The sequence below is a fragment of the Dryas octopetala genome, chromosome 8 (assembly GCF_963921425.1).
Source record: "Dryas octopetala chromosome 8, drDryOcto1.1, whole genome shotgun sequence".
NCBI classification, from domain to species: Eukaryota; Viridiplantae; Streptophyta; class Magnoliopsida; order Rosales; family Rosaceae; genus Dryas; species Dryas octopetala.
Genome location: NC_141373.1, coordinates 16,698,752 through 16,712,654, shown reverse-complemented (window position 1 = coordinate 16,712,654; position 13,903 = coordinate 16,698,752). Strand labels below are relative to the sequence as shown.

At 39.8% G+C, this 13,903-nt stretch overlaps 1 pseudogene; it reads left to right on the top strand.

The window, feature by feature from the left end:
* The first annotated feature begins 764 nt into the window (after nt 1-764).
* Nucleotides 765-13,511, top strand: LOC147277673 (uncharacterized; annotated as a pseudogene).
* The last annotated feature ends 392 nt before the right edge of the window (nt 13,512-13,903 follow it).

Genomic DNA, 13,903 nt, shown 5'->3' with positions numbered 1-13,903 from the left:
TGCTGTGATACCAAGTTGACAGGACCGCCCCCGGATTTTACCCTGAAACCCGGAGAGGTCCTGCGGGAATCCAAAATCAAGGAAAATCCTACCGAAAATTCGGCAGAACCTCCCCTGAAAATGGACTAACCCAAAATTTCAAAACCTGTCAAAAGCACTTCTAAGTCTTTCGAAATCTGGGGGGGGGGGGTCTGTGGGGTCGGTGACGACGAGAGGGACTCGTCGCCAGCCTCTGGTTGCCGGAACAATGGCCGGAGCCGGCCGCGCCCGAGAGAGGAGAGGGAGGAGGAGAGTGAGCTCGGGGAGAGAGAGGGAGAAGTGAGGGAGTGCGGGAGAGAGAGAGAGAGAAATAAAAAGGGAGAGAGAAAGTTCTAGAGAGAGAGAGAGAGTTGTGGAAAAATCTAGAGAGAGAGGAAATCTGATTTTTAAAACCCACTTTTATAAATTTACAACATTGCCCCTCACTTTAAACGCCTATATCTTTCAAACTATAACTCGGATTGGCGCGTGCCGCGTGTCTATGAAATCGTTAGTTCGAAACTTATCCAACGGACCCGAAGTCAAAATCAAAAGCCCTTTTATTTTAAAAGTCAAATTTTGGGTCAAGCTTAAATTAAAACAAAAATAAATCAAAACCCTTTTTATTTTCCAAATAAATCTTAAAATCTTTAAAATAAAATCCAACATCTTTTATAAACCTCTTCAAAACATAGTTAAATAAAAATTTAAATTTCTAGTGAAAAATTTGGGTCGGGTCGTTACATCTATGCCCTTGCAAAAATTGCCGGAACTTAAGTCATCATTTTTCTTATACTATTTTTGAGCATTTGGTGATAAAGGGAATGGATCTCACATACACAAATTGGTTTCATCATGGGGAAAAGCCAATTACAGATGAGGGAGTTGAAGAAATGGACATGAATGAGGCATATGAATTATATAGAGCAGCCTACTTGCATGATAAAGACTATATAGAGCCTGTTGAAGAAAGAAGGGATGATGATTTCATTGAACAATTAGAAGATGCAGAAACCCCTCTATACCCTAGTTGTACAAATTACACAAAGTTATCGGCCATTGTAAATTTATACAAACACAAATCTGTAAGTGGATGGACCGATAAGAGTTTCACTGGCCTTCTAGAGATTATGCATGACATGTTACCAATGTCGAATGTGCTTCTCAAGTCCTTGTACTAGGTAAAAAAATTTCTAAATGCATTCGATCTAGGCTATGAAAAGATTCACGCTTGCAAGAACGATTGTTGTCTCTTTAGAAAACAGTATGAGAACATGGACAATTGCCGAAAATGTGATTCTTCAAGATGGAAGGTTGACAAGCTTACAAAGAAGATTAAAAAGGGTGTGCCAGCTAAAGTTTTGAGATATTTTTCTATCATTCCTAGATTTAGAAGGATGTTTAGGTCTCAAAGAATGGCAGAAGATCTAAGGTGGCATTTCAATCATAAAAGCAATGATGGGAAGATGCGTCACCCAGCTGATTCTGTATCTTGGGACTTGGTTGATGATAAATGGCCATCATTTTCAGCTGATCCACGCAACCTTAGGCTTGGTCTTTCTACAAATGGCTTCAATCCATTTTCCAATTTCGGCAAACCATATAGTTGTTGGCCAGTAATGCTCGTTACATACAACTTGCCACCTGGATTATGCATGAAAAAAGAGAACATTATGTTAACATTATTGATTCCTGGTTCAAAGCAACCTGGAAATGACATCGATGTATAGTTACAGCCATTTATAGAAGATTTGCAACATTTGTGGGATATTGGAGTGAATGTTTATGATGCATTCAGTAAAACGATCTTCAATTTAAGAGCAATTTTGATGTGGACAGTAAATGATTTTCCAGCATATGGAAATCTTGCTAGATGTACGACAAAGGGTAGTACAGCATGTTCTATATGTGGTAAAAATACTCATTACCAGTGGCTAAAGTATAGTAGGAAGGGTGTATACATGGGTCATAGGAGATTTCTACCTCCATCACACCCGTTTAGGAAAAATAAGTCATGGTTCAATGGCAAGGAAGAAAATGGAAGAAATCCTAGAATCATGACAAGTAGAAATATTTCTCTTGCTCTTAAAGATTTTGTGAATGTTTGGGGAAAAGCTGATAAGAGAAAACGAAAAAGAGAAGACCAAAATGGGGAAGAGATGTGGAAGAAGAGGTCAATCTTTTTTGATTTACCATACTGGGAGGTGAGTATTTTATATCCTTTAACTCTAAAATTTATTTTATTAAGAATTTAATAGTATATAAAAACTCTAAACTCATAATTTTTATGCTCCTAACAGGAATTGCCATTACACCATAATTTGGATGTAATGCATGTAGAGAAAAACTTTTGTGAAAGCATAATAGGCACACTTTTGGATATTAATGGGAAATCAAAAGATGGACTCAATGCTCGTAAGGATTTAGAAGATATGGGAATTAGGAAGGACCTATATGCAGAAGATCGAGGAACAAGGACATACCTTCCTCCAGCTCTGTTGATGTGTTTTCTTAGAACAAAATAAACAATTACCTCATTCTAAATTTACTCGCAAGTGCACGAATCGCATCAGTAGCAAAGCGTACAAGCACGAGGTCGATCCCATAGGGAATGGTTAATATACAGTAAATCAATGCAATTAATCACTAGAATAACTAAATGGGGGGTTTTGGAAAGATGGAACACACGCACACACCACCACACGCACACACCCATTATTCTATCTTGCAATGTTAAGTTTTCAGTTTCAAAACAGATAAGCATGCAATAACCATCCAAGGCTAATGACAGTTAATTTGAACACAACATGTTAAAGTTTGACAGCTAAAAAGGTTTGGCTAGTTACTTTCTCGCCATTGTTCTCCTAATGCATAAACTAAGAGCTTCTTGGGCCTTCCTTAGCTAGTTAACCTACATGTTCCCTAGTTCAAACTAAGGCAGCTGTTACCCATGCAGGAGTCATTAAGTTTTATGAGAACGTCAAACATGCACAACATATAAGCTTTGACTATTTCCTTATAGAGGTCGCCCAGCCCCACTACCAAGAATAATCCCTTATTCCCTTGTTACTTGTGGTTTAGTGTCTTTGACTATTTCACAGCTAAACCTAACAGATAAACTAGATGCAATTACCCTAAGGTGGCCAGTCAAAGGATGCAAACAACTAGTGACGGGGGTTCTAATAGATAGTGGAAATTTAATACGCGCAAACATCAAACTAACAGACCAAGAGACGGATAAACGATTTGTTAAAGCATACGAATCCATTAATCGACCTACGACTAACATGCAAGATAAAATAACTAACCTACATAATTAAATAAAACAAATAAAAACAAAACAGCAACCAATAAATAAAATCCCAATTCATGCTTGCAAAAGGAAATCAGAAACGCAAAGTTAATGAATTTAAAGGCTTACACGAATTGAAATCAGAAATATAAAATTAAAGGAACAACTAAACAACTAACTTAGATTGCATAAATTAAATTGCATAAACATAAACAACTAACTAAAATCAGAACCATGCACTAAAGGTAATAAAGAGACAAACTAAATAAATCCAGCAAATTAATTAAATAAATTCAGAGGCACAATCCATCAATAGAAATAGAAACTAGAAGGAAAAAGAAAGCAAAAATCAGAGGTGCAAACACATGGGGGCTGCGGCAAGGAGAGAGGAAGAAGGAGGCACCTAGCAAGCAGAAGGAACTCACGGCAAGGTGAGCTATGGCTTGCGGCAGCAGGCTGGTCCTTCCCTCTCACTTGTCACGCCACCCTCTCTCTAAGTCTCTCTCTGAATTCGGCTCACCTTACAAGAAATAGAAGTTGAAACTAAAAACCTAAAACAGAAAAATAAAACTAGGAGAAGAGAAAGGAATTTTTCGGCTGGAGTGTGTAGGTGCCAGAAGTGCTCAAAGGTCCTGAATGAAGGGGGTTTAAATAGGGGAACATTCCTTGAGAGGCAAGGAGGCTGAAGCTTGCGGCTGCTAGGGTTTCCCTTTCCTAGTTGCTTGCGGCTTCAGCTAGGGCTAGCTGAACTAGGCCTTGCGTGTTGGGCTTCCCCCTTTGGGCTTAAGTGGCTCACGCCTAGCCTAGCTAGGGTCCCTCCTTGGCGCATGGGCTGGTAGCCTTGGGCTTTGGGCTTGCATGTTGAGCTTCCATGTTGGGCTTCAGTTACTTGCACAAGATGGGCTAGGGTTTTACTCCATGGGCTTCCATCTTGGGCTTGTCACGTTGGGCTTGCGCATGGCCCCTTGTCTTGCAAGGGTTTGCATGGCATGCATGCGCATGCATGGGCTGCCTTCTTCTTCCTTGCGTATGGCTTTTGGGCTGCTAGGGTTTGGGCCCATGCATGTGCATGCATGGCCCACTTGGTTCGGCATCCCTAGGGCCCATGGGCCCTCCACTTTTGACTTCCCATTTTGCCCCTCATTTCCATTTGAATTCAAATTCATTTCTTCCCCCATTCATTTCCATGGATGTCCACCACCTTCTGGAAGCTTCTGGAACCTTGAAAAACATTTCCTGGTGCAACTAGGATTCCTTGAAAATGAGAGATTCCTTATCCATTTCGACTTCTCGTAATGACCATATTGCCCCTGGGGTCTCCTAGTGTCACTAGGACTCCTTTCCCTAGTTGGGTTAGGTTTCCTAGTTCAACCAGGATTTCCTGTTCGAATCAGGATTTCACATTTCTGGCTCCGCAATGATGGTTCTGGACTTGATGTTTCCTAGTGTGACTAGGAATCCTCATTTGACTAGGATTTCTGCACTTTTCCTGGTTTGACCAGGATTTCACTCGTTTTCCTGGTTTGACCAGGAAATGCCCCAAAATGGCTCCATTTGCTTCTTTTTCTCATTTCTGCTTCATTTGACCTGAAAACACAAAAACAAGACAAGAAACACAAAATATCGAGTTCTAACACTCTAGGTTAAGGAATTAGTATCATAAAGTGATGCAAAATGCACACTCATCACACCCCCAAACTTAGATTTTGCTAGTCTTCGAGCAAATAAAGGAAAGAAAAGACTCAAGACTGACTCCAACATCCCAACAACTGAATTCATGCGCACAACGATTAATCACATAAGAAAGCAAGGCATATAAATTGTATTCTTCAAATTCTAATAACATTTCAAATAACATACCACGCTCCTCTATTGTCATATAGGCCATCCTTGACACAAATCCAAGTATTAGACAAACAAGACTAAATCAATACATACATAATAGATTCAACTCCAATCCCCACTATGGCATACTCTCAATGATAAACACTCAAGAATTGGGTTGATATGTGCACTCAAAAGTATATATGAGAGGAAATATGTAACAAAAACAATTAGCTCACATATGTACATGAAATAAAGGCACATTTTTGAAAGAAATACTGATCTCATGAAAGGAATACAAATGCTTGAAATAGAAGCAATAGCCATAGGCTCCCTTCTTAAATAGACTCCACATAAGTATAATACACACCTCTTGAGATCAGCTAGGGCTTTTAATAGGGTTATAATGAAGGCTTAGGCTAGGATAGGGTATTGAAATGAAAAGGAAACACAAAGGGCTAATTTCATGGAATTGCAAGCATCAGTAGAACATTCTGAGGTACACTTTGCTTCTTTGCACTTCATAGCTCAATTTGAACTCTTTTTGCTCACTTTTTTTTTTTTTTTCTTTTGAAACCGTCCCATCTCTTTTCTTTGATTTCTTTTCTTTTTCTTTTCTTTGGGCACGGTATACATACTTTTATGACACATTTTTGTACAAGCTATGCATTTTCACTTCTTTTTCACCTCAATCAACATATAAACAACTTGCAATACCATAAAAAGGGTAAAACGGGTAAAAGGGGTGTAGCACCCCCAAACTTAGGGTTTGGTATGGGGTAACAAAGAAAACGGCTTAAAAGGCTCAAAATGGGTAACTAAGGATAAAAATGTATTGGGTAGGCTTTCAGGCTATGGGGTACACAAACAGGGCCTAAATTCATTTCTCAAGAGTTATGCAAATACGACATGCTTTGTGTACACAAGAAAAGAGTTCTAGCTCATTGATCCAAGATTATGCATATTCCAAGCAAATGACCAAATGAAAGACAATGAGATCAAAACAACGACTTAAATGACAATGATAGAATCAGAGTGGCGCGCAACACTCAAGAATTGAAGAACAGGGCTCAAAAGCTCACTTAGGTCATGCAAGTCTACTCTATTATGCATATAGTCATTAGTAATGCTAATCACAACCTAAATTCATATCAACAAGGCCAAATGACATAGAATTGCAAGATATGTTATGGAACACTATTAGAATGAAAAGAACACCAAATATACACACAATACTAAAACATGCTCATAACAATCATGCACACTCAAATCAATTAGTTGGGGACTCAAAACGACCTGAAACAACCAAAATGACTTAAAAACTTTTTGTTTTTAAAACAATGTCGCACACTTCTAAAGAATCACATCCATCACTAAGGTGAATGAGATCTAACGAAAACGTGCATTTTGATGTGGGTTTTGACACCCTAAGTTTAAAAACAAAAGAAAAAGTTTTTTCCTAACCTAAAAACACCTAAAAACACTAAAAACAAAAATTTTTTTTTCTTTTTTTCTAAAAACACTCAAAAACACTTAAAACACTCTAAACACTTGTTCTAACCTAAAAACACTAACAAATGACAATTGCCCTTCCCCCCACACTTAAATGATACATTGCCCTCAATGTATATGAAATAAATGCAAGAATGATCAAAATAAGCGAAACGGGAAATTGCAAACATCCAAAACCAAATAAACACACCAAAATGAAAAATTGTCTTATGAAGCGAAATAAAGAAACTGTTTACTTGCGTACGCAAGCGTGGACACTCCAAGGGTAGGCGCGGCCTCCTTGGTCCTCAATGACTCCTCCTCCATTATTCGAAACAAAAACTTGGGTTGCCTCCCAATAAGCGCTTGTTTTTCTGTCTTCAGCCTGACATTGCCATCTCCTTTACTTGCGTCTTTTCCTCTTCCTCTTTTTGCCATTACTACTCTCGGCACTCCCTAGGAACGAACTGAAGAAGCTCTCCATCTCTGACTTCTCCTCTCCATAAAAAGTGATCTCCTCGTTTTCTGGCATCTCGGAAGTGAGCAAATACACCTCTTGCTTGGTGTAGTACCGAATCTTCATGGTGCTCTCCAATGCTTTGTACTCCATGTTAGAGGTGCACAAAAATGGTCTCCCAAGAATAATAGAGACGTTGCCCGGAATTCTCGGCACATCTAGCACTATGAAATCAGAGGGGATTAGTAATTTACGACATTTAACCAAAACATCCACAAGCATACCACAAGCTTTTTGGGCTGAAGAGTTGGCGAAGCGAATGTCCACATCAAATGGTTGCAAATCAGCCTCCTTAAATCCAAGCCTCTCGAACACAACCAGCGGCATGACATTGATAGCTGAGCCATTGTCAACTAAGGCATTGGCGATCTTATGCTCCCCTATGCTGCATGGTATGACTAACGAGCCCGGATCCTTCTTCTTGCTTGGAAAAGATGCAAAGAGATAACCACAAATCTCCCTAGGAACGTTGTGACTATGCCCTTGCTCCTCAACCTTCTTCTCAATAGACTTCAACTCCCTCATGGTTGCTGGAAATTTGGTGATGTCGATGTCCGGAATGAGGGGAATCACACGTGTATCAGATTTCTCCTCTATCATTTCTGGATCCTTCTCTTCCTCACTATCCATGATCTCAATCACCTCCTTAGTCTTAACCACTCTAACTCTCTTTCTTGGAGTAGTCCTCAAAATAGCATTTACATGCTCCTCATTCTTCGGGTTGACGATGGGCTGACTTGGCAACTTCCCCTTCTCTCTCTGACCCAAAGTAGTGGCAATCTGACCCATTTGACTCTCCAAGTGTGCAATAGCCTTCGAATTGGCTTGCATCTGCTGCTCGGTACGGTTCATGAAGGCATTGGTGCTTTGGGCAAGGGAAGTGGTGCTTTGAGCAATCTGAGCAATCTTGTCCTCCAAACTAGACCTCTCGGCATTAGGGTGCACATACGGCTTGTTGGTGCTCCCACTAGCTTGCTGTCCATTGTTGTTGCTCCACCTGAAATTCGGGTTGTTCTTCCATCCAGGGTTGTAAGTGTTGGAGTATGGGTCATACGGCACCCTAGGATAGCTCCCAACCTGGTTCACTTGTTCCACGTCACCCCCTTGTGCTTGCGCACTCATCATCTTCTCTTGAGCCAAAGATAACTTCTGCACCATAGTCTTGATTTCCAAAATCTGTCCCTCCATGGTGTTCGGCACATCAGCTACCTCATATAACCCTCTCTTTGGTCCTCCTCTTGCACGATTGGAATCCCATTGTTGAGAACTCAAAGAAAGCGACTCAAACAATTCTGTAGCCTCATCCTTCGTTTTTGACATAAATGCACCACCACATGCCGAATCCACCTTGGCTTGGTCTCTCTCCAATAATCCCTGATAAAAACAACAAATCACATACCAAGGAGATAGGTTATGGTGTGGGCAGCTAGTAAGTAACTCATTGAATCTGTCCCAAGTCTCATGGAATGGCTCGTCCGCTTTCTGCACAAATCCAAGGATTTCCTTCCGAATCGAATTTGTCTTGGAAATGGAATAGAACTTGTTCAAAAACTTGCTCGAAAGGTCATCCTATGTCGAAATGGAACCACTGGGCAGCGAATACAACCACCTCTTTGCCTTGTCCTTAAGCGCAAAAGGGAACATCCTCAAACGGTACTGATCAGCATTCAGGCCCCTCAATTGTGCGGCTTCACAAACCCCGGAAAACTCCTTCAAAAAGTGGATCGGATCTTCCCCATTCAACAAGTGAATCTGACCACTCTTGATTTCGAAATCAGTGGCTATGGTGGCATACCGAATGCACGATGGTTGAGTGGGCAGCGAAGGCGCTGAAAAGTGGCTCAGGGGCTGCGGCACCATCTCATTTGCTTCAGCCATGTCGACACCCTCAGTCTCTTCACTATCGAATCTGATGCACTAGGTTGCGGGCTGACTTGTGATGCACCTAAAGCTTCGTTCTTGAGCCTCTCCAACCTAGCAACAAGCTCATGGTTCATAAAACACACCTAATCAAGAGAAAACACACAATCAGTAGAAAGAATGCATATAAAGGCATGGCATTTATTTAAAACTAAAAATTAACAAAAACTGAAATCTAACTAATATAACCTAATTCTAACGACTAATTACACCAATTCATTGATATTAGACACCATTCCCCGGCAACGGCGCCAAAAACTTGTTGATGTGTTTTCTTAGAACAAAATAAACAATTACCTCATTCTAAGTTTACTCGCAAGTGCACGAATCGCATCAGTAGCAAAGCGTACAAGCACGAGGTCGATCCCATAGGGAATGGTTAATATACAGTAAATCAATGCAATTAATCACTAGAATAACTAAATGGGGGGTTTTGGAAAGATGGAACACACGCACACACCACCACACGCACACACCCATTATTCTATCTTGCAATGTTAAGTTTTCAGTTTCAAAACAGATAAGCATGCAATAACCATCCAAGGCTAATGACAGTTAATTTGAACACAACATATTAAAGTTTGACAGCTAAAAAGGTTTGGCTAGTTACTTTCTCGCCATTGTTCTCCTAATGCATAAACTAAGAGCTTCTTGGGCCTTCCTTAGCTAGTTAACCTACATGTTCCCTAGTTCAAGCTAAGGCAGCTGTTACCCATGCAGGAGTCATTAAGTTTTATGAGAACGTCAAACATGCACAACATATAAGCTTTGACTATTTCCTTATAGAGGTCGCCCAACCCCACTACCAAGAATAATCCCTTATTCCCTTGTTACTTGTGGTTTAGTGTCTTTGACTATTTCACAGCTAAACCTAACAGATAAACTAGATGCAATTACCCTAAGGTGGCCAGTCAAAGGATGCAAACAACTAGTGACGGGGGTTCTAATAGATAGTGGAAATTTAATACGCGCAAACATCAAACTAACAGACCAAGAGACGGATAAACGATTTGTTAAAGCATACGAATCCATTAATCGACCTACGACTAACATGCAAGATAAAATAACTAACCTACATAATTAAATAAAACAAATAAAAAAAAAACAGCAACCAATAAATAAAATCCCAATTCATGCTTGCAAAAGGAAATCAGAAACGCAAAGTTAATGAATTTAAAGGCTTACACGAATTGAAATCAGAAATATAAAATTAAAGGAACAACTAAACAACTAACTTAGATTGCAATAAATTAAATTGCATAAACATAAACAACTAACTAAAATCAGAACCATGCACTAAAGGTAATAAAGAGACAAACTAAATAAATCCAGCAAATTAATTAAATAAATTCAGAGGCACAATCCATCAATAGAAATAGAAACTAGAAGGAAAAAGAAAGCAAAAATCAGAGGTGCAAACACATGGGGGCTGCGGCAAGGAGAGAGGAAGAAGGAGGCACCTAGCAAGCAGGAGGAACTCACGGCAAGGTGAGCTATGGCTTGCGGCAGCAGGCTGGTCCTTCCCTCTCACTTGTCACGCCACCCTCTCTCTAAGTCTCTCTCTGAATTCGGCTCACCTTACAAGAAATAGAAGTTGAAACTAAAAACCTAAAACAGAAAAATAAAACTAGGAGAAGAGAAAGGAATTTTTCGGCTGGAGTGTGTAGGTGCCAGAAGTGCTCAAAGGTCCTGAATGAAGGGGGTTTAAATAGGGGAACATTCCTTGAGAGGCAAGGAGGCTGAAGCTTGCGGCTGCTAGGGTTTCCCTTTCCTAGTTGCTTGCGGCTTCAGCTAGGGCTAGCTGAACTAGGCCTTGCGTGTTGGGCTTCCCCCTTTGGGCTTAAGTGGCTCACGCCTAGCCTAGCTAGGGTCCCTCCTTGGCGCATGGGCTGGTAGCCTTGGGCTTTGGGCTTGCATGTTGAGCTTCCATGTTGGGCTTCAGTTACTTGCACAAGATGGGCTAGGGTTTTACTCCATGGGCTTCCATCTTGGGCTTGCGCATGGCCCCTTGTCTTGCTAGGGTTTGCATGGCATGCATGCGCATGCATGGGCTGCCTTCTTCCTCCTTGCGTATGGCTTTTGGGCTGCTAGGGTTTGGGCCCATGCATGTGCATGCATGGCCCACTTGGTTCGGCATCCCTAGGGCCCATGGGCCCTCCACTTTTGACTTCCCATTTTGCCCCTCATTTCCATTTGAATTCAAATTCATTTCTTCCCCCATTCATTTCCATGGATGTCCACCACCTTCTGGAAGCTTCTGGAACCTTGAAAAACATTTCCTGGTGCAACTAGGATTCCTTGAAAATGAGAGATTCCTTATCCATTTCGACTTCTCGTAATGACCATATTGCCCCTGGGGTCTCCTAGTGTCACTAGGACTCCTTTCCCTAGTTGGGTTAGGTTTCCTAGTTCAACCAGGATTTCCTGTTCGAATCAGGATTTCACATTTCTGGCTCCGCAATGATGGTTCTGGACTTGATGTTTCCTAGTGTGACTAGGAATCCTCATTTGACTAGGATTTCTGCACTTTTCATGGTTTGACCAGGATTTCACTCGTTTTCCTGGTTTGACCAGGAAATGCCCCAAAATGGCTCCATTTGCTTCTTTTTCTCATTTCTGCTTCATTTGACCTGAAAACACAAAAACAAGACTAGAAACACAAAATATCGAGTTCTAACACTCTAGGTTAAGGAATTAGTATCATAAAGTGATGCAAAATGCACACTCATCAAGCTCCACATACATTATCAAAGGCTGAGAAAAAGACATTTTGCAAAAGGTTATTTGACTTGAAGGTACCTGATGGTTATAGCTCTAACATTGGGAATTGTATATCAGTAGAGGAATGCAAGATTATGGGCCTCAAGTCTCATGATTATCATGTTCTTATGCAACAACTGTTGGCTGTACCAGTAAAAGGATTGCTGCCACAAGGGCCAAGAAATGCAATAATGAAAATGAGTGCATTCTTCAACAAAATCTGTCAGCGTGTTATTGATAGGGAAAAAATGATATCAGTTGAGAGTGAGGTGGTTGAAACCTTATGCTTGCTTGAAAGGTTTTTTCCTCCTTCATTTTTTGATATCATGATTCACCTGCCCATTCATTTAGGAAGAGAAGTACGATTGTGTGGACCAGTCCACTACCGTTGGATGTATCCCTTTGAGAGGTTAGGAACACATATATCAATTTTTTGTACTTAATCATTCATTTTAGAAGTTGTACATGTTTTAATATAATGGTTTTATGCTTCCAGACATATGAAAATATTCAAGGGATATGTAAAGAACCGTGCACGACCTGAGGGGTGCATTGCAGAATGCTATCTTGCAGATGAATGCATGGCATTTTGTAGTGAGTTTCTACAGCACTCAATTGAAGTTGATGTTCAAGAAGTACAAAATTCTGATTTTGGGAATGAGGTAATTCTTGAAGGTCGTCCAATTTCTGGGAAAAGACAGATTACATTAAGTGATGAATTGTTAGAAATTGCTCACCGCTGTGTGCTATTCAATACATCAAATGTGGAACCATTCTTAGAGTAAGTAAATCACTCATAAAATTGTAGAATTTCTAACTAGAGATTTAAGTTAACTCACTTATTTTTGCATTATACTATAGGATGCATAAAGAGGAGTTAAAGCAATCTAACAAAAGTCTTCAAAAAAATTCTAGCTTACTTTGGAAGAGACACACTGAAAAATTTGCATCATGGTTAAAGAAAAAGGTGACACGCTATCTAGAAGATCAAATGTTCTCAGCTACAACATATAAAATGAATTATATCTTTGACTCAGTTTGATTTTTTTTTTTTTTGACAGATTCCTATTGATTCAAGTAATCATTCAGAGTTATTAAAATTGCTTGCATATGGGCCAAGAAATGGGGCATTGTCCTTCACTGGATATATGATCAATGGGCAGCGGTTTCATACAATAGATGTTGAGTTGTCAACTCAAAACAGTGGTGTTTCCATTGAAGCAATTAGCATGTGTAGGGCAAGCGCAAAAGATGCTGCACAAGTATCTGATATGGTTACCTATTATGGGATACTAACTGATAATTTTATTAGATTACCACTCATGTTATGTTCCGATCTTTAAGTATCATTGGGCAAATGTTGGTAATGGTGTTAAGGTTGAAGATGGATTTACCCTTGTTAACCTACACCAAGGTCAAAGTCAATTTGTGAGAGATCTATTTATCCTTTCATCTCAAGCGAAGCAAGTTTTTTATTCAAGAGAACATGATTCTTTTAACTGGTATATCCTATTAAAGGCACCATCGAGAGGTTTCTATGAGTTGGAAAAGTATGATGAGAATGTAGATGTAGTTCCCACTCCAAATGAAATTGAGATGAATATTGATGAATGTAGTGAGCAAGTTAGTTATGTGAGGGGGGATTGTGATGGTATCTTTGTGGAATATATGTACTTAGATTATCAATGAAACATGATGTTTCTTTCATTTCATATTTCTTCTATATATATATATATGTGATGTTTCTTTTATTTCATATTTCTTTCCTAGCTTTTAATGTTCAGAGCAGTAAGTAAACTTGTTGCATTGGTCTTTTGTTTCAGATTTTTTATTCTATATATTGATTCATTTTTGTTATAAAATAAAAAGCATACTTCTAATTATTTTGAATTATTGTGCGTTATCCCACCTACAGGTTAGTAAACATGGTTAAGCGTACTACGAGATCAACGTCCAAGAAAAAGGCAACAGAAAATGTCACTTCTCAACCTAACCTCCAACCAATGGACACACAGCCAACCCCAAAAGAATCTCAAGATAGGCCTCAAATCTCAGAACAAGGACCACTTGATTCACCTACA